The sequence below is a fragment of the Schistocerca cancellata genome, chromosome 3, assembly GCF_023864275.1.
Source record: "Schistocerca cancellata isolate TAMUIC-IGC-003103 chromosome 3, iqSchCanc2.1, whole genome shotgun sequence".
Classification (NCBI taxonomy): domain Eukaryota; kingdom Metazoa; phylum Arthropoda; class Insecta; order Orthoptera; family Acrididae; genus Schistocerca; species Schistocerca cancellata.
In genome coordinates this window covers 856,624,803-856,647,689 of record NC_064628.1, presented here as the reverse complement: position 1 = coordinate 856,647,689, position 22,887 = coordinate 856,624,803, and positions in this window count along the sequence as shown.

Genomic DNA, 22,887 nt, shown 5'->3' with positions numbered 1-22,887 from the left:
GCCGACACGTCGCGCTCAAAGCCTGACGCTAGTCCAGCGCCACTACCAACAGCGACGACTTCCAACACCCAGCCGCCTGAACATATGGACGCCCCTTCATTTGACGTTCCCGCGACGGCCTTCCTCTCAGAGCGACGCGACTCCCTTCCGTCTTCTGAGACGGAGGGACGAACCCGCAAACAACGTTCACCTAAGAGGCGCAAGAGGAGACGCCGTACGGTCTCGGAACGAGACGGATCACCTTCCCCTGATGCTCCAGAGGCCGTCCGACCCGACGAGGCCTCGGAGAATCTACACGACGATACGAATGACGACAACATGACGCCGACTGTGGCTGTGTCGATGCCTACTCTGCTGGCTCGGTCAGGTGTTCCTGAACCAATGGACTCCACCGCTGCGACTGCCGCCGAGACGTCCTACGACCGAAGTGGAACGTACGACCATCACAACGACAGCGCCTTCAATGGTGTGGAGTGAGGACGTCGATGAGGACCCGGACCACACGCTGGGGACAGAGTTACCCCACACGGAAGCATCGTTACGCCGCTGATAACGCCGTCAGGTGGCGTATGGCACGACTCGCCGTTGCCTCGCCCATCTTCATCCTCCGCCGGTGGAGTTCCCCTCCATGGCGGGGTACGGCTCCAAACCTCCCGAATAGCGACGATCAACACTAACATCATTAGCTCACCCGTGAAACTTCAACAGCTGCGAGAGATGATATGGGCGTCGGACGTCGATATCGCACTACTACAGGAAGTGCACTTGGCCACACTTCCAGATGTCGCGGGATATAACACTTACCCTTCTCCTGGTGACCACCTGGGACGCGGCGTAGCCATCTACGCCAGAGAAGGCATTCCAGTGGCCGATATCACATACCTTCCATCTGCCAAAGGCATGGCCGTCACCGTCATGGGGACGCGTATCATCAACATTTACGCTCCGTCAGGCTCCACCCGCAGACGCGACAGGGCACTCTTCTATTCAGAAGAAATCGCTCCTTTGTTTCTCGGACGCTGCGACCATTACTTGCTTGGGGGTGATTTTAATTGAGTATTGCACCTTAAAGATCAAGTGCCCCACTACAACACCTGTCAAGAACTGCGTCTTGTCGTCCGAGATCTGTTGCTCTGCGACACTTGGGAAGTTCGGCACGGCGACGCGCCTGGACATACTTACCAGACGAGTCACTCCGCGAGCCGCCTTGATAGAATTTACGTCTCTCGGGAACTCACACCTGCAGTCCAAGGTGCACAACTTTGTCCCCTGGCCTTTTAGGACCACCGTGCCTACATCTGCAACATTCTTTTCCCCAACCAAGAGGTCTGGCGTGGTCGTGCACCGTGGAAGCTTAACACCTCCCATCTTCATGATCCCGAATGTCTTCAACGTCTTACCGAGACATGGGCCACCTGTGAACGTCGCTTACCTAAATACTGCACGACTTTGACCTGGTGGCTGGAATGTGCCAAACCTGCCATTCGACGTACTTTGATTCAGTATGGAGAGGAAGTTGCTATGTGGCGCCGGCACACTACCGACTATTTCTACGCCGTTATCCGCGACCTGGACGCCCAACCGCCCACCCCCGACACCCAGAGGGAACGCAGCAGGATTAAGGCGCAAATTGTAACTTTGAAACGCCGTAGACTGCAGGGGGCTATAGCGCGAACCCTATGTCAAGATTCGGCGGAACAAGAACATCCGACCATGCATCATATCGCCTCCGATAGGAAACATCGACGACAACAACTCATCACCGAGATCACCACATGTCGCGGCCAGCACGTCACTTGCCAGGCCGAAATCGTCAGTGCTTTGTCGACCACTACAGCACAATGTACCAGGAGGAGACTACCAACAACCACTCTGAGGAGTCTGTGTTACCACACGTAACTCGCGCCCTCACCAACGACGAAGCGGTCGAGCTGCTGGAGCCTATCACGCGTGAAGAAATCCACGATGCAATCAAAAAAGGTGCTCTGAATAAGTCACCTGGTGTCGACGGATTGCCGATAGAATTTTATCGCACTTTCTTCACACTAATGGCGTCACGGTGGACAACGATGTTTCATAAACTGCTGACGATGGGGAACGCCGTAACGCCGTCCTTTGTCACGGGAATTACAATACCCATCCACAAACCGACACCAGGTGTGACGACAGCACATTACCATCCCCTGACTCTGGTTAACGCAGACTGTAAAATTTTGACACGCCTACTGGCAATGCGATGCCGCAAGGTCCTGCCTAGCATTCTATCCCCGGAACAGACAACTCCGGGCGGCTCAGTTAATATACAAACGGCCACAGGAGAATGTCGCGATTTAATTGCACTGGCAGCGGCGTACAGACTCCGCGCCGTAGTGGTTGCCATTGATTTTGACAGCGCATTCGACAAAGTGCGGCACCTTTTTCTGTTCTCAGTGATGAACCGCATGGGTTTTCCACCAGCCTTTATCGACGTGATCCGGCGCCTGTACGGCACCGCCGAATCGCTGATTCAGGTTAACGGCCGTGTGGCGGGACCAGTGGCGATCCGGCGTCCGTACGGCAAGGCTTCCCACTTTCGACCCTACTCTATGCCATAAGCCTGGAGCCACTCATCGGGAGTCTGACGAGCCACCTTTCTGGTCTCACTTTGCGACAGCACAGTTTTTGATGTCGTGCGTATGCGGACGACCTCCTCCTCTTGATCCGCTGACGGAGTGAAACACATGTACGGCACTGCAGCGGGCAGTAACATGAATGTGGCTAAATCCGCGGCGATGCCCATTGGACACGGCCTCTCACACGACGACTTAGCACCTCTCCCGTGTGTACAAAAACTACGATACCTTGGTATCATTTTCACCTCCAACGAGCGCCGCTCCGCTGCCATCAATTTTCGGCGTGCACTCCTAACTATCCGCACGACGGTGCGACAATATCTTCTCCGACGACTCGATTCTTTACAACGTGTCTAATACCTCAATCAACATGTGGCGTCCAGAATGGTCCACATTGCACAGGTCCTCCCGCTGCCATCAACTATTGGACGCAGCCTCCAGGCTGCCTTCGGATACTTCCTTACGGCTGGTACGCTCTTTAAGGTCCGCTATGACACGCTCACCCTTCCCCCGCGAGCGGGGGGCCATGGCCTTGTCAATGTGCGACTCCGCGCGGCGTCCTTGTACATGTCCACCATGCACAAGCAGTGCCACGGGGGCACCTCCCTTACGCGCAGATTGCTGGAAATTCTTGTGCCCCCTACCATAACACCACCCGTACCAGTCGGACACATCAAGCACCATCTGACGCACATTTCTGATTTCATCGTCGACTTCAGTTATGCTCACACACACTTACCGACCACGCGTTCTCCTCGACCTAAAGATATTTACACCCCACTCCTTCGTTCCATATCCAGCAACAATATCGAACCGAGACGTCCGTCCACGCGGTGGCCCACGGTTTGGCTTCACATCCACCAGCCTTTTCTTCCCTCCAACGTCTGGGCAACATTGTACCAAGTCGCAAATGAAAAATTCGCCACAAATCATCGTCTTCACGCCATCGGACTAAAGGACTCTCCACTTTGTTCCATTTGCCGCCTCGTGGATGACGATGTCCATCAACTGACTTGTGCTGCCACCAGTGACGTCTGGAAACTTGCCCGACAGTTCGTTGCTTGCTACCTCCGCGTTCCGCCGGACTCGATTGACCTGTGGACTTCTATCCATCCTGAGAATACTTATTTCCCCGCTACCAAAAATCATGCGATTGTATGGGTCAAGGGATCGACGATCACCTACATGTATAATGATGGCGACAAATCACGCCTTAATTTCTGGCAGTACTTACGAACCACCCACAGTGAAGTCGAACACCGACCGCGCTACCGCCCGTTCTTCGCCAATTACCTACATGCGATCTTTACTTCACCCCCGCTCAGTTGGATGGTGCCACACGCCGACAGCACTCCCGCCCCCCCTGCTGACATCTGAGACCCCCCGCGCTACTTTCTATATTGTAACCCACAGTGGAGTAGGCGCATGGACACGCGCCTCCTTTCTTTTATGCACTATACCAGAAAACACTGGTTTTCTTCTCACTCCACTGTATATTGCTTCACACCTCTTATCTTACATCAGTGTTGTTATTCTTTTTTTTTCCTACACCTTGTACATTAAAAAAAATTGCTCTTCTTGTACGAGTATAACGTCTTGTGTTATTTTCGCCGGAAGGATGGCATTTCTGTTGTATATAAGTTTGTACCAATAAAGATCTTTTGTTCATTTACCCTGTTCCTGGTAAAAAAAAAAAAATAATAAAAATAATAAAATAAAACAAAAGTAAATCAAAAAGCTACTTTGAGGGAGTGGTTCAGAGACGGGAAGGGGGAGACATCGCGGCCAGGTCTCGGGTTCCGACCCCTGCCCGCCTTGTCTCCACCTACTCATAACTGAACACTCTTAAAAGAAAAAAAAGTGTTCAGGGTGACGGATTGCCGTCCTACGGGCCCGGGTTCGATTCCCGGCGAGGTCGGGGATTTTCTCCGCTCAGAGACTCGGTGTTGTGTTTTCTTCATCATCATTTCATCCCCATCCGGAGCGCAGGTCGTCCAATGTGGCGTCGAATGTAACAAGACCTGCACCAATGCGGCCAATGACCCCAAATGCTCATTTCCACTACATATTATATGTGTTCCATCTAGGCACAGAAACAAAAGCAAACAAAAACCCCAAAAGTACAAAAACAGCATCTACCAGTACATTTCTCAAACATCGAAGTAAATCTGTTAGGCTATACCGAACAAACAGTAATGTACGATTTCTGAAACTGAAGGGTAAATTGCTGCTACAAATCCTACCACTCAACCGTTAACCGGAAGCTTTCAAAGTAAGAACTATCCTGGCGCCGTCGCCACATGAAAGGTGATTGAGTGAAAACTTTTAATTGTCGTTGTCTTATGTCGTGAGTTAGCACCACATGGGGTCAATCGAATTTCGTTCGTGCACATCATATTCCCAGCTTTGATTGCCCATCGTGTAAGCTACCTTCGCACAGAAGAATTGGTCCAACAAGTAAGAAGATATTTTCTTCGTTGTATATGCTTCGGATAACTAGCGTTAATGCGTTCTGTATGTGTGTTAGGTATGTCGGAGTATACAAGCTGACGTCATGAGCAACGCAATGCAATATTTGATTGTTAAATTTCTCGTTACAAACCCACTCTTTCCTTAACTCATGATACATCTAAATTTCAGTCTTTTATTTTTACTTTAGGTGTCAAATAATATCGATTTGGGAGACGGATTATAGATTACTATAATGCGATAAATAACCGGCAGATCTATTAAGCACTAAATGAGCTTCTTTGACCACAAAACGGGACAGGAATTCCACTATATATTTACACAACGAAAGAACAGTGTTCTACTAATACCCGTTAATGAACTGTAGTTTACGAAATGCACTGACAGAAAAAAAATCGCAACACCAAGGAGTTATGAGACACAGATGAACTTTGGGTCCTGTTTCTGCATCTGTAGATGATGTCAATTCATATTTCGCACTAGTTTCAGAATAGTGGCGCTAATAGTGCCGCTACGAGGATGCAAATCAGGTTTGCTTTAAATTCACGCTGTAACGGTGATGAGCGTTAGTTATCTGTGACGTTGGACTAGGCGGGTTAATACACTACTGGCCATTAAAATTGCTACACCACGAAGATGACGTGCTACAGACGCGAAATTTAACCGACAGGAACAAGATGCTGTGATATGCAAACGATTAGCTTTTCAGAGCATTCACACAAGGTTGGCGCCGGTAGCGACACCTTCAAAGCGCTGACATGAGTAAAGTTTCCAATCGCTTTCTCATACACAAACAGCAGTTGACTAGTGTTGCCTGGTGAAACGTTGTTATTGATGCCTCATGTAAGGAGGAGAAATGCGTACCATCACGTTTCCGCCTTTATTAAAGGTCGGATTGTAGGCTATCGCGATTGCGGTTTATCGTATCGCGACATTGATGCTCGCGTTGGTCGAGATCCAATGACCGATGGGTTCAGGAGGGAAATACGGAACGCCGAGCTGGATCCCAACGGCCTCGAATCACTAGCAGTCGAGATGACAGGCATCTTATCCGCATGACTGTAACGGATCGTGCAGCCACGTCTCGATCCCTGAGGCAACAGATGGGGACGTTTGCAAGACAACAACCATCTGCACGAACAGTTCGATGACGTTTGCAGCTCCATGGACTATCAGCTCGGAGACCATGGCTGCGGTTACCATTGACGATGCATCAGAGACAGGAGCGCCTGCGATGGTGTACTCAACGACGAACCTGGGTGCACGAATGGCAAAACGTCATTTTTTCGGATGAATCCAGGTTCTGTTTACAGCATCATGATGGTCGCATCCGTGTTTGGCGACATCGCGGTGAACGCACTTTGGAAGCGTGTATTTGTCATCGCCATATTGGCGTATCACCCGGCGTATGGCATGGGGTGCCATTGGTTACACGTCTCGGTCACCTCTTGTTCGCATTGACGGCACTTTGAACAGTGCACGTTACATTTCAGATGTGTTACGAGTCGTGGCTCTACCCTTCATTCGATCCCTGCGAAACCCAACATTTCAGCAGAATAATGCACGACTGCATGTTGCAGGTCCTGTACGGGCCTTTCTGGATACAGAAAATGTTCGACTGCTTCCCTGGCCAGCACATACTCCAGATCTCTCACCATCTGAAAACGTCTGGTCAATGGTGGCCGAGCAACTGTCTCATCACATTAGGCCAGTCACTACTCTTGATGAACTATGGTGAAGCTGCATTGACAGCTGTACCTGCACACGCCATCCAAGCTCTGTTTGACTCAATGCCCAAGCGTATCAAGGCCGTTATTACGGCCAGAGGTGGTTGTTCTGGGTACTGATTTCTCAGGATCTATGCACCCAAATTGCGTGAAAATGTAATCACATGTCAGTTCTAGTATAATATATTTGTCCAATGAATACCCGTTTATCATTTGCATTTCTGCTTGGTGTAGCAATTTTAATGGCCAGTAGTGTAATATAGATTTGTGAGACAGATCATAGATTACTATAATGCGATAAATAACCGGCAGATCTATTAAGCACTAAATGAGCTGCTTCAACCACAAAACATGACAGGAATTCCACCATATATTCACACAACGAAAGAACAGTGTTCTACTAATACCCATTAATGATCCGTAGTTTATGAAATACACTGAAAGAAAAAAATAGAAACACGAAGAAGGAGTTATGCGACACAGAACAAGTGCCACAGGCATAGACTGCCCACAGACTGAAATCTGTCACCTGTAAAACATAATGCATGTCTTTTGCATACAACATTCTGGCGGTTACACCGGTCATTAATGCATCAGCATTTCACGTTTGAATGAGCTGCCTCGCGCATGCGTTAACCTGTGATCCTGCAGTGTTAATCACTCAAAAATGCCCCGTAGACTAACGTATTCCCGATATCTCATTATTGTCAAACACAATACGATGTTTTAGGATGGCAAAGGCATAAAGGAAACGGCAATTGAGAATCGTCACTAACTCATGTACTGAAACATGCGTGATCCCAACAACATCACTTCTGCCACGCACTTGCTTACTGGGACTCGGAGTGTGAGTGGAAGAGTTGGGGGAGGGGAGCATGTTTCTGGTGAGATGAAACGTGTCTGCGACCGTTTAGAAAAATGTAGAAGTCGGTATCTAAAAGAAATTTCCCAAATATATATGTAGCTGTTGTACTCGCAATAATCATTGGTTCAAATGGCTCTGAGCACTACGGGACTTAACTTCTGAGGTCATCAGTCTCCTAGAACTTAGAACTACGTAAACCTAACTAACCTAAGGACATCACACACATCCATGCCCGAGGCAGGATTCGAACCTGCGACCGTAGCGGTCGCGCGGTTCCAGACTGTAGCGCCTAGAACCGCTCGGCCATCTCGGTCGGCTAAGCCAGTATTGGGCCGAAATTCGTGCTACCTCTAGCAGATTAGGGGACCCTGAATTAACCAGAAATTCGAACTGCACATAATTATTCTTTACTTTCGCGGATTTTAGTTCTATGTATTGAGCTATGCCACAGACGAAGAATATTCAGGCAAAGGTCACGTGATTCGCTGAATGCCAGGTTTTAGGTGAAGTCTGGTAAATTCGATATCCCTGAAAAAAACAGAAATTTCACAAACATGTGAGTTTTCGTTATAATTAGAAGTTTTACTTCCGTCATTTGAGCTATCACATTGATCAAAAATGTTTAAGTGAAGGTCACATGACTGACGGGAGGCAACAATTTACGCTAAATCCAGTTGATTCAAAATGCATGAAACAAATAAATATTCCATAGCCATGCTAGTATTCATTACACTCAGCACTTCAAGTTCTGTAATTGTGCTGGGTCACAGATCAATAACCGTTAAATGGTGGCCACAAGATCGACTGAAGACCAGTCTTTAGTCATTCTGTCACAAAGACAGCTCCATCAAACTCTGTGAAACCACACTAGGTAGAACACACTACTCATGAATAACAGTAGACAGCAACACACCACAAATCCACTTGCTCATGACGAAACGTGGCAAGCCACTCTCTCACTTAAATGACTCTGTCGGTGAGATTAACAGTCATATTTTAGGTCATCATCTCCATCTTTTCCAATACTACGTTTGGTATGTGTGGGTTATGAACTGTTTACACGGGGACATTTTGAGCAGAATGTTCTTATAACTGCATGTGTAGCCTGTAGAGAACTTGCACTAGAGGAGCGGTAGTGGAGACGATGCAGAACAGGGAGAAAGATGGATTATGGGGCACGAATGTTGTGTCCCGCGACATTGTTCCCACTTAGGGTAAGAGGAGGAGAGCGCCAGCTTGCAAAACGTTTTACCTGGGCCAGGTAACATTCCGTCGTGAAGGCAGCCAATGGTGGAAAGCGGTTGAGGAAGCCATTTAAGGGAGACTGTTGTAATCTGAGGTTTAGCACAAACGGTGGGACGGCTATAAAACTACAAGCATTCTCAGGTTAGAAGCTGGGACGATACGATCCGAGCGTCTGGTGCACATGTTTAGTGCAGGCAAGACTGTAACTCTCCTGACACCAAGAAGTCGCCAGGTTCATTTAGAGAGCGACAAAAATAATTTATACAGGGTGGTACCTTGATCGTGACCGGGCCAGATATCTCACGAAATAAGCATCAAACGAAAAAACTACAAAGAACGAAACTCGTCTAGCTTGAAGGGGGAAACCAGATGGCGCTATGCTTGGCCCACTAGATGGCGCTTCCATAGGTCAAACGGATATCAACTGCGTTTTTCTTAAATAGGAACCACCATTTTTAATACATGTTCGTGTAGTATGTAAAGAAATATGAATGTTTTAGTTGGATCACTTTTTTCCCTTTTGATAGATGGCGCTGTAATAGTCACAAACGTATAAGTCCCTGGTATCACATAACATTCCGCCAGTGCGGTCGGTATTTGCTTCGTGATACATTACCCGTGTTAAAATGGACCGTTTACCAATTGCGGAAAAGGTCGATATCGTGTTGATGTATGGCTGTTGTGATCAAAATGCACAACGGGCGTGTGCTATGTGTGCTGCTCGGTATCCTGGACGACATCATCCAAGTGTCCGGACCGATCACCGGATAGTTACGTTATTTAAGGAAACAGGAAGTGTTCAGCTACATATGAAACGTCAACCACGACCTGTAACAAATGATGATGCCAAAGTACGTGTTTTAGCTGCTGTCGCGGCTAATCCTCACATCAGTAGCAGACAAATTGCGCGAGAATCGGGAATCTCAGAAACGTCTGTGTTGAGAATGCTACATCAACATCGATTGCACCCGTACCATACTTCTATGCACCAGGAATTGCATGGCGACGACTTTGAACGTCGTGTACAGTTCTGCCACTAGGCGCAATAGAAATGACGGGACGTTGACAGATTCTTTGCACGCGTTCTATTTAGCGATGAAGGATCATTCATCAACAACGGTAACGTAAACCGGCATAATATGCACTATTGGGCAACGGAAAATCCACGATGGCTGCGACAAGTGGAACATCAGCCACCTTGGCGCGTTAATGTATGGTGCGGCATTATGGGAGGAAGAATGATGGACCCCCATTTTATCGATGGCAATCTAAATGGTGCAGTGTATGCTGATTTCCTACGTAATGTTTACCGATGTTACTACAAGATGTTTCACAGCATGACAGAATGGCGATGTACTTCCAACATGATGGATGTCCGGCACATAGCTCGCGTGCGGTTGAAGCGGTATTGAACATCATATTTCATGACAGGTGGATTGGTCGTCGAAACACCATACCAATGCCCGCACGTTTACCGGATGTGAAGTCCCCGGATTTCTTTCTGTGGGGAAGCTTGAAGGATATTTGCTATCGTGATCCACCGACAACGCCTGACAACTTGCGTCAGAGCATTGTCAGTGCATGTGCGAACATTAGGGAAGGCGAACTCCTCGCTGTTGAGAGGAATGTCGTTACTCGTACTGCCAAATGCATTGAGGTTGACGGACATCATTTTGGGCATTTATTGCATTAATGTGGTATTTACAGATAGCCACGCTGTAACAGCATGCGTTCTCAGAAATGATAAGTTCACAAAGGTACATGTATCACATTGGAACAACCGAAATAAAATGTTCAAACGTACCACGTTGTGTATTTTAATTTAAGAAACCTACCTGTTACCAACTGTTCGTCTAAAATTGTGAGCCATATGTTTGTGAATATTACAGCGCCATCTATCACAAAGCCAAAAAAGTGGTCCAACTAAAACATTCATATTTCTTTACGTACTACACGAATATGTAATAAAAAATGGGGTTTCCTATTTCAAAAAACGCAGTTGATATCCTTTTGACCTGTGGAAGCGCCATCTAGCGGGCCAACCATAGCGCCATCTGGTTTCTCCCTTCAAGTTAGACAAGTTTCGTTCTTTGTAGTTTTTTCGTTTGACGCTTATTTCGTGAGATATTTGGCCCGGTCGCCATCATTGGACCACTCTGTACATATGTTACACAGGCGCGATTGTCTGGAAATCTTAACAGTCTTATTTCAGAAGGTGGAAATGGTCCGCCTGGAAAGATTAGATCTCTTCGTAAGTGAGGGACTGCGGTCTCATTTAGGTAGACCTTTTCTACCGAATCATGGCCATGCTTACTGTGAGAACGACGCCTCTCTATTCTGAAATCTTCTTTTTCTGAGACAGGATATGCAAAGCAGAGGCTTCCTCTCCCAGTGTGGGAACCCTGGTACTGTGTCTGTATTGGCCACAAGGACAGCAGAACAATCAATAGGGGAGACTCAATGAGTGGATGACAGTTAGATTTGTTTGTACAACGTGGAGGCGAGTTTTTCCAGCTAATTCATCTCCTGTACGAGGCTTGGTGGAAGGTATTTATGATTCTTGGGTGTCTTCGTCTTCTGGTCCGCCCCTGGTGGAGAACTTCAGGTCTTTACCTAGTGGGAGAGACTTGTGTTCTGCAACTTGTGGTGGACTAAGAGCCAGTGGAAGTTCCCAACTGAACCGACAGTGAAACTGCGTATCATCTCAGACATATCTCGTATCACGAGGGTGACCTTATTTGTCCTTAGTCGGTCATCTGACGTTTGACAATTCCAGCACGCGCCATCGTGCCTGAGAGTCAAATCGGTTGGCCAGAGAAGCGAACGGGTGCATCTCACACTGCAGTCTGCCTGGATTACAGAGCTCTGATAGGGAAGTTTTCCGCGTTAAAATAATGAGAACGCCAGTCAGCCTAGTTTGCAAATTTTGGTGGACGCGTCAGAACATTACAGCTGCCGCCGCGCACCGTTCTTCGCCCAGAGCGCGCCGTTTTCTGTTGGCGTCTGAATCAAGGTGAAAGGGTAAAGTATCGCTGTACTGGCGAACAGTTGTTAAACGATATTCACAGCTCCCTACTTTCCGTGAACAGTAGTTCGTGGTATACCTGGTCGTAGTTGACTCCATTTGTATAGAATTTGGCCTCAGAGTGGATTCATGTAAACGAAGCCTCATTGCGTTCATGGGAGAACTTGTATAGTTTCCACCCCAATGAATGATTGGCCAATCAAGCACCACTCCTTTCCTGATTTATGTCTGTCATTTTATTTTTTGTAAATTGTATAAGGATGTAGCAAAACTTGTCATTATTTTTGTAAACTTAAAAACGCCACTGTTCTCATTCATACTCCCGCAGGGATTCACTGTTTTTATTTTGTTTTGCTGATACATGGCTACACCAGCAATTCAGAATGCAATCGTACAAAATTAGTAATCTTGTGTAACAGGTGCGTGTTTTCCTTTTCTTCAAAGTTAGACTATGGCGCACTGAGAACATTTAGACTCGCGTTTGACGCTTTGCGTTGTATCTCAGCTATTTGTAGTATGCTGCAGTCATTTTATTTCAGTGTATGTACTGTCTGTGTCATCTATTTTGCTTTTAATTGTGTCTTGTCTGTAACTTCTGCGTCACTTCTTGTCCGATGTTGCGCCGCTGGTAATAGCATTGTGCAAGTTTATGTGGTGCATATTTGTTTATAGGGATGTGTAAGACATTTTAGAGTGGATTTTATTTCATTGGCTTGGGCATAAATCTGCATTATTTAGAAAAGAACTGACTATAGTTGTGGCGCGTGATGCATTTCAGTCGGAAGCTTGCGGAAGCAGCAATTGATCTGAATGTTTACGAGAAGCGAAGCTCGTGTGTGTGTGAGAAAGGCTGCACACCGTTGTCGTCCAAAATGGAACACAAGACAGTCATTGATGCACAACGAGGTAGGAGGGTGGATGAAGTTCATTTAAATCACTCTCTAAACAGGGCGCAAATGTAAAATGCAGAACACTCCCCTGATGAGGGTTCAGTTCATTGAGGAAATGAAAGTGAAAACGATGCCGAGGTGGCAGGTAAAGCATGTTGTTTAAAACTGAAAAGTCACGGAAAGTAACAGTCCGATTTCGCAGGCAATGCGCCATAGAGCAGTTTAGTCGCAAGCGTCTAGTTCTGGGGCGTTGCTGGAAGTTCACAATTAGAATCCATCATTCAGTTTATGCAAGAGGCAGAGAAACGATGACAGAAAAGGGAAGGAAAGAGAGGTCTTGCAATGATACTTTAACATTGTACTCCTGAGAGCACAAGTTTAATGGATTCCTTAATAACATGAAGCGGAGCCGGCCGCTCTGGCCAAGCGGTTCTAGGCGCTTCAGTCCGGAACCGTGCGTCTGCTACGGTCGCAGTTTCGCATCCTTCCTTGGGCATGGGTATGTGTGATGTCCTTAGGTTAGTTAGGTTTAAGTAGTTCTAAGTCTAGGGGACTGATGACCTCAGATGTTAAGTCTCATAGTGGTTAGAGCCATTTGAACCATAAAGCAGACAACTCGAAGCTACAATCAACACGTGATTTTACGCAAGAAAGTTAGGAATAATAAAGGACCTTTAAACATTTCCCTAACATCCTCAAGATAAACAAATAAGCAAGTAAGTGAATAATCTATCTGAAACGCCAACTTAAATGAAAACAACAAAATATCTTTGTTCATGATACCAGAGGAAAGCTTAATCGAAAGCGTCCTTACCTTACGAAGCCCTGTGAAGCAGTAACTTGCAGGTCCTCTGCCTGAGAGCATCCAGTCTGTGTGCGGCGGAGAGAGTTGGTCCCTGTGACCATTCATCTGAGCCACGTAAAAATAGACGTTCACCCCAGGTGACTGATCATCCTCTCTTGTTTCAGCACTGCCCATCTACAAGTTAAGTTGGGACTACAATTTCATCACTCTGTAAGAGTTCTGGTAATAGCGGGGACAAATTCACAACAGTCGAATGTAATCACTCAACTGGTAAAGTTAGAAACCAAACGGACTGTGCAAGGGAAAATAAGTAAAAGCAGAAGGTATTTTCTGCTCTGGGTGTTCCTGTGGCAGCGTGAAACAGCAGAAAGACTATTGGCTCTGAGCACTATGGGACTTAATATCTAAGGTCATCAGTCCCCTAGAACTTAGAATTACTTAAACCTAACTAACCTAAGGACATCACACACATCCATGCCCGAGGCAGGATCCGAACATGCGACCGTAGCGGTCGCGCGGTTCCGGACTGAAGCGCCTAGAACCGCTCGGCCACACCGGCCGGCGCAGAAATACTAGACGCTGTCCACATGTTAAGGTGCCAGGTGCACTTAATACTAACGTAACGGGCTCTGTTACTCCAGTTAAGATGTTTCATATACTTACTGACCGAATTTAAAAGAAAATGCTGTTGTAATCTGCTAGTTATGGGGTACAATATTATGTGCTAAATCCTGCTTACTCGTCAAAAATGGCGGTGCCTATGAAAACTGCTTTCTCGGTTCGCTGGACAACAATTCAAGCAAATCGTATTAATGAATAACATTACAAAATGAAATGATTACAGTACTTAACTTGGTGTTGACCAGATGTGTCGCAAAAAAATGGCGACAGACAAAATAAACAATGTCGTTCAGTATATACGGGGTGTTCAAACAGTCTCTCCGCAGTGCCGTATGATTGTTAGCCGCGCGTTCCGTATGCCTCAGTGAATATACCGAAATAAAACTCAGTGAAATACAAGTTATTAATGTATTGAATATTCATTTTTACTTAGAAATTTTCACATTAAATGATGAAAGTGTCGCTCTCCCCCCCCCCCCCCCCCCCCCCCCCCGTCGCTGGATACACAATTCAATGCGTCTAATGATGTTTCCAAACACAAGCTGTAACATTTCTTCTGTAACAGAAGCAAAGAAAGTGGATATTGCAGTTTTCAGTTCATCGATGGATTTCGTACGGTTTTTAGAGACAGTTGCTTTCGCTGCACCCCAGAATAAAAAGTCAGATCGTGTTAGGTCAGGCGGTAGTGGAGGCCAAAGTCCCTGTGAAATTATGCGATCACCAAAAACGTCAGCAAGCAGTGACACTGAAACGCGAGCTAAACTTAAACCTTAAACGTTCACGTCAACACGTAACGACACACACCAACGATACTGCTGACGCTGGCTGAGATAAGCGAAGCAGTGGAATGTAGGGAGAGTCCAGTAGAAGGGAAGTAACTCAGGCAGGCGAACAATCATACGGTACGCGCGGCTAACAATCATACGGTACGACAGAGCGACATTTTGAACACCCCGTACAATTCCTAAGTCGCTGGTGTTGAAGTGCCTAATCTTGATGCTGCTGTAGAAGTGGACCACGGCTTGTCAGCGTGGCGCTTATGTTCTCTTTGCATAGAGGCCACTGCTGTAGCGTTGTTGTCCTGGAGAGGGGTCGGTCAGCGTGCTGTTGGCTGACGTCTTCTTCACAACCCTCTCTGCTCTCTCGTTTCCAAATGGCGTGCCAGCGCTTGGCTTTACGCCATAGCATTATGTTAATGTTCGACGCAGTAAGAGGAGTATTACTGTTAGAAGCTGTGTACCTGAGGTAGCGTAACACATGGCGTGCAAATTACCTAGGTTATATCCATCCAGTATATGAGAATTAGGGCACCTAGGCACTTCCAGCCAAGTTTACACGTATTTCCAAAGCTACTGGAAACTTGTAATCGCTCACAACCCCCAGAAAATATGAACTGAAACAAGAGGTAGCGCTTTGAGTGTGTTGGCATGCGAGGCTCTCGCCAACCCACCACCAGATAATTTCCAGTTCATTCTGGAGAATGTGCTGGACAGGGTTGCTGTCGAACCTTGTTGACAGATAATACCACGGAGACCTCTATAACAGGGCGCTCCCACCAACCTAACATACGACCTAAATATGCCCCTGCTGTCCTTAGTACCCGCTAAGTTAACCAGGGGTGATCAAGTTGTGCACGCCATGACAGTCCACAAAATAACACCTCTCACGACATTGGTGAAATCAGTCTAGCAATGTTCATTTTCCTTGGAACCTCAACACATGGATGTGTCCATCAAGCTATTCACAGAACTGGGACTTGTCTGAGAAAACGACATTAAACCGCTTCTGCTTCCAATGTCATCACTGAGTGCATCTCTGCTGGCACGTCTGTGCTGATGCTTCAAGGGAAGCTGCTACAATGGTCGCAGTGCTGAGAATATGTGGCACTCCAGATGTCACTGCACTGTCCATGTGGATACCTGACTAGTTCCAAACAAAGTTCCTGACTTAAGATATATGATGTGGCAGTACGATGCTGCACCTCTGAGTGAACAATACTTCTGTCCTCTCAGGCGCTAGTCGCGTGGGCTATTGAGATCCTGCACAGCGTTGTGCATGGTCCTGCTGAACACATAAATGAGATATTAGCGTGACAATTGTAAGACCCCGACCAATGCGAGCAGAAACATTGTTGTTCCGCTGCTGTCAGACATAGACAGGTGCAGATGGAAAACCTCTTTACATGAACACATAAAACGATCTTCTTAGAAAACAATAACCATTCACATGCTGTGTCTTAATAAGAAATCCGTTGGGTAATCTTTCTCTATATACAGAATATAGATAGCGCTACTCATATACACTATTTTGCACTGAAATGCTAATCATTTGCATATCCAAGAATTTAGCACACTTCTTGATCGATTGATGTTTGTTGCAAGGGTCCTCCAAGGTGTTGCTGTTTTACTGAATAGCAGTGTATTTTAGAATGCTCCTTTAAAAAACTTAACGAAAAAGTGTTTTTCTGTTTAAAGCTTTCTAATAGTTGTCTTTGCTTTTCAGTGACTGAACAGGGCACTTTGATCGCCTTTCTGATGTAATCATTTCCAAGGCTGAATATCATCGTACAGCACATGACTTGTAGAAGTTTTTTCCCTTCATACAAAAAAACGGAATTCGAATTTTACTGATATCACTGAGAAGAGAATGTAGCTACCTTCCTCGAACAGGTGGTAGGTACACTTATCTAAGGGAGGGGAATCATCAGTGTTATCAATTTTTTGATCCGTTTTTCACTGCAACTTGTCTCTCTCAATCAAGGATATATCGTATGGTGTCTGGTCTGAACCACGAAAATAATATCTCCGTCTACTGTTTCCTCTCTTTTTTTTGTATGTTAAGCTTACACGTGCACACAAGCTTTCATTGTTCAGAGCTGATGTATTTGGCGGAAATGCAGCTAATGCTACTTCCTCAGGAATGAAATACCGTTTTGTAACAAGCTGCTTTGTTGTGTGGAGAGTGCAGAGAAATTTGGTGGTGCTAGTTGTTGTGGCGTAGCAAGACAGCCACGCCACTCGGAGGTAGCCGAAAGGCACGCGTACACACACGCCGGCTGGCGTGAATTCTGGAACAGGATACTTAATTAATGCTATAAGAAAAGTATGCAGCTCCTTGAATACTTAACTTTAATTCATCCTTGTGGTACATCGTATCCAGATACGGTTAATTACAATCACTGTAAGGCTAATGGCGCCTTGCTAGGTCGTAGCCATGGACTTAGCTGAAGGCTATTCTAACTGTCTCTCGGCAACTGAGAGAAAGGCTTCGTCAGTGTAGTCGCTAGCAAAGTCGTCGTACAACTGGGGCGAGTGCTAGTCCGTCTTTCTAGACCTGCCATGTGGTGGCGCTAGGTCTGCAAGTACTGGCAGTGGCGACACGCGGGTCCGACATGTACTAATGGACCGCGGCCTATTTAAGCTACCACCTAGCAAGTGTGGTGTCTGGCGGTGACACCACACTAGTCTACTGTGAAACTGGAAATCGTTAGTGTTTCTAACACTTCTCACTTTCTAACACCTATACCATTTTTCAATCACGTGAACATTGATATCCATCCGGTTATGACTGTGCTGAAACTACACTCCTGGAAATGGAAAAAAGAACACATTGACACCGGTGTGTCAGACCCACCATACTTGCTCCGGACACTGCGAGAGGGCTGTACAAGCAATGATCACACGCACGGCACAGCGGACACACCAGGAACCGCGATGTTGGCCGTCGAATGGCGCTAGCTGCGCAGCATTTGTGCACCGCCGCCGTCAGTGTCAGCCAGTTTGCCGTGGCATACGGTGCTCCATCGCAGTCTTTAACACTGGTAGCATGCCGCGACAGCGTGGACGTGAACCGTATGTGCAGTTGACGGACTTTGAGCGAGGGCGTATAGTGGGCATGCGGGAGGCCGGGTGGACGTACCGCCGAATTGCTCAACACGTGGGGCGTGAGGTCTCCACAGTACATCGATGTTGTCGCCAGTGGTCGGCGGAAGGTGCACGTGCCCGTCGACCTGGGACCGGACCGCAACGACGCACGGATGCACGCCAAGACCGTAGGATCCTACGCAGTGCCGTAGGGGACCGCACCGCCACTTCCCAGCAAATTAGGGACACTGTTGCTCCTGGGGTATCAGCGAGGACCATTCGCAACCGTCTCCATGAAGCTGGGCTACGGTCCCGCACACCGTTAGGCCGTCTTCCGCTCACGCCCCAACGTCGTGCAGCCCACCTCCAGTGGTGTCGCGACAGGCGTGAATGGAGGGACGAATGGAGACGTGTCGCCAGGTGAAAATGGCATGGCAAGCCTTTCCACAGGACTACATCCAGCATCTCTACGATCGTCTCCATGGGAGAATAGCAGCCTGCATTGCTGCGAAAGGTGGATATACACTGTACTAGTGCCGACATTGTGCATGCTCTGTTGCCTGTGTCTATGTGCCTGTGGTTCTGTCAGTGTGATCATGTGATGTATCTGACCCCAGGAATGTGTCAATAAAGTTTCCCCATCTTGGGACAATGAATTCACGGTGTTCTTATTTCAATTTTCAGGAGTGTAGCTCGAACTACATAGAAATAGCCAGTAAGAAGACTTTAATATAGAAACTTCCTGGCAGATTAACAGTTTGTGCCACGTTGGGATTCCAGTCTGGGACCCCTATGTTTTGTAGGCAAGTGCTCCACCAACTCATCTACCAGAACACGCCTCACGATCCAACCCCTCATGTTAGCCTCCGCCAGTGCCTCGTCTTGGGTGGCTCAGTTGTTAGAGCACTCGCTCGCAAAACGCGAGGCTGCCAGGTTCGAGTCTTGGTCAGGCACAGAGTTCTAGTCAGCCGTGAAGTTCTACAGCAGCTCCCATACCGCTGCAGGGTGAAAATTTCTTTCTGCGTGTGTCAGTAGCGTTGACAGATACATGGTACAGTGAAGTGGTTTCAAAATGCCAGGTGTGAATAGCGACCTAAACGATAATTTTTGTCATAACACATCGCGTGTCGTATAATCTCATTTTCATCTCCAAATGTTGTTCTTCGTTATTTATTTCTGTATTTTCCATGCTCCACCGTCCTATGTCTCATGTCGTGTACCATCTGTTACAGGGAGGCTCGGTGGACCGTAGGCTGCCGTTCGCCATCTTGTCAGCGATGCACCTGCTGGTAGCGCTGTCGGTGTCGTTCCTGCCGGAAACTGCGCTGCAGAGGCTGCCGGAGTCTCTGCAGGACGCCGCCGAGTTTGGCAGAGGGCGTCCCTACTGGAGCTGGAGACTCATCGCCCCGCCGTCATACGTTCAGGGACAATAGGCGCCCTCAGTTGCAGTCCAGTCTCCCATTTTGTCTTACATACTTCAAACTGAAGAACAACTTGTCTACTGAAGTGGGAAAAAAGCTTTAACTCTAGTATTTTACATATTGTAAATTGTCGCACGACCAGGGTCGCAGTAACCCTTAATGATTTGCAGGTGAAATGCTTGAAAATATAATATTTTGTAATGAAATTGTGCTCTGACTTACTAAACACATTTTATTTTACCTCTCTCATGTACTTTTTCAGTCGGTATTATTATTAACAAATCTAAAATTCGAGACTAAGTAAAAACAATCATTGAAACTTTTCAGGGAAGAAACCTGAAATTGATCCCGATCTAAAGACTTTATTTGCAGTTCAGTTATATGTTGATGATATTCATTTAATGAACTGCACATATTACACGAAACGTTGAGGTATTCTCAGTTATTCATAAATGCGTTCATTCATTATTTCCACATTTTTGGAATATGGACTAGAATGTTATCGGCAAATGGTAGGCCTGAACTATTAGGGACAACTGTGTTCCAGCAATAGCCACTCTCACTGTGACGACTGGATTTTCTTCGTCAGTCGGCAGTCTGATGCACTTCGCCATTGTTCATAAACGCTGCAGTATCATCAGCTTCAGAATCACTTCCATCACGAGAGTGCTTCCTGTATAGGGTCTTCTGTTAGTAAAATATCTCTTTTGTACGCGCCATTTTCTCGTAAGTGAACTTCACAAATGTTCAAATGTGTGTGAAGTCTTGTGGGACTTAACTGCTAAGGTCATCAGTCCCTAAATTATCCTAAGGACAAACACACACACACCCATGCCAGAGGGAGGACTCGAACCTCCGCCGGGACCAGCCGCACAGCCCATGACTGCAGCGCCTGAGGCCGCTAGGCTAATCCCGTGCGGCGAACTTCACATTCAGCGACTAAATGGTTACACAATCTGTACTCTAGGATCACAGTAACCCTTAAAAGATATTTCTGTCAAATTAATTAGACAACAGTGCCTCACAATTGTGAACGTCCGTCGTCTACTATGTCTCACTCAATGCTGAATTTACGTTGGTGTCAGCGAGCTGTGTATGTGCAGTGGCGTATGCACAGGAACGAGAAGAAAGAAGAAAAAGATCCGTCAGAGTGACTCTGGTATACACTTCTAGCATCAGCAATCATGCTCTGACTCGTTGGTCCACCAGATCAACGATGTTAAACAGAGAGGTCTCTTCCATATAGGAGAAATAACCTGCTGCACAGAGCACCGATGTTTGGGACGGAGAAAGGGGCGGGGGAAGGGGGTGGGGTTGGTAGGGAGGCAGAGTTGGTGGATAAGCGTGTAATTTCGGGCAAAATTCTATAAGATATCAACAAATTATGTTACCTTTTCGTTTACTTTCCCCCCGAATCAGGAGGAAACAATTGTATGACTACTGCCGCCACTCAGCTACCACAGACACATGGCCCCACTAGACTACGACGCACCCATTACTATGTCAGTAACACCCAATAATAACACCGAGCGAGGTGGCGCAGTGGTTAGACACTGGACTCGCATTCGGGAGGACGACGGTTCAATCCCTCGTCCGGCCATCCTGATTTAGGTTTTCCGTGATTTCCCTAAATCACTCCAGGCAAATGCCGGGATTGTTCCTCTGAAAGGGCACGGCCGTCTTCCTTCCCCATCCATCCCTAATCCGATGAGACCGATGACCTCGCTGTCCGGTCTCCTTCCCCAAAACAACCCAACCCAACCCAATAATCACACCAGGGGACCGTCAGAAGAGGGAACCCATGCTAGTTCAGATGTGTATATACGCCCTCAACAGTAGGAAACGTCTTATATCTGTTGCTAGGTCACGCGAGGACTGCCTTACTACACGTGCCCATATTTGCAACCCGCCGCTCAGGTAATCGCGAACCCATCATCACTGCCATATGGGTGTTGGGGACCTGTTCATGTCGAGCATGTATTAACTTTCAGATGTATCACCTTTCGTAGGCGACTCCAATGGAACAAAAAATGCCACAGCCGTTTCTTTAGCTACCCAAACGTGGCTGCAGCTCATGGAAAGCCCCTCAACTCCGTCGATCACTACAGCTATCTGTTTATGAAAAAGGGCCATTCCCTCCGCAGCTGCAGAAAACGAAGACAGTCACTATCCATCTCCCACATTGTAAATTTGAAGAAGTGTATTAACTCGAGGTATAACAGACTAAATGAAGATCAAAGGAAAACAGCTACAGGTGATCAAACTGCAGTGACGTGATGCTGCAGTTGGCACAAGTTCATGCTAATAAAATTACGAACTACAAAAAATAAAAGAAGAAAGTAAGTACCAGCCCACACAGCCGCCGATCGCTTCCATGTAGCTCACATGCAGAGAGTGTGGGAAAAGACTTAAGCAACGCTATCGATCATAATATGCTGTCCAATCACATTAATGTGACTTCCTGTAAAAGCCAAAATAACAACCCCTTCATCGCCAGATGTGCAAGAGGACAGTCAGTTTGGTTATTTGAAGGTACCGCCAGCGGTGTGGTGTCATGCTGATTCCAGGGCCTAGCCAGCTGCCCGCAGTTTCTTGGTTGAGGATACCGAAGAGCCCGATCGAGATGTCCCACACATTCTCGATTGGGTTCAAATCCGGGGAATTTGGTGGCCAGTGGAGAACTTTAAACCATTCCTGGTGCTCCCTGAACCACGCACGTACACATTGAGCTATGTGATACGTTCGATTGTCCTGGTGGTAGATGTCATCATGCCGAGAAGGAACAAACTGCATGTAGGGGTGGACATGGTCCCCACCATTATAGTATCTGCTTATAAATTTTTTTCTTCCATAGGGACGATACCACACAGGGAAGACAATGAAAACATTTCACAAATCAGAATACTCTAGCCTCTGACTTGGACCCCTCTGCTTTCACATGTTTCACGGTCTACAAGTGCATGGGGGCTTAATAAAATGTAATGCAAATAATTTTTGTAGCTGTATGTCCGGTTACGCAAGTCTCGTAAACGGCTGGCCCTGACGACTAATTGTTACGCTATCTGACTGCATAGAATGACAACAAAGAATGAAATGAAATTTTCGTTAACACCATTAATTAATTAAGTCCCCAGCAACTATAAAACCTACGAAACCAACAAGCACAAGTGTAGCTGTTCTGTATGTGGTAGTATGACTCAACGCACATCTGGCACGGTTCTTCTTCAACAAGACAAGAATTTTTTAATACCAATTATACTGACGTGATAAAGGAAAATTAGAAATACTACAATTGCGCAAGAAATCAGAATTACACTCTAATACAAGGACACACGCCAGATGCT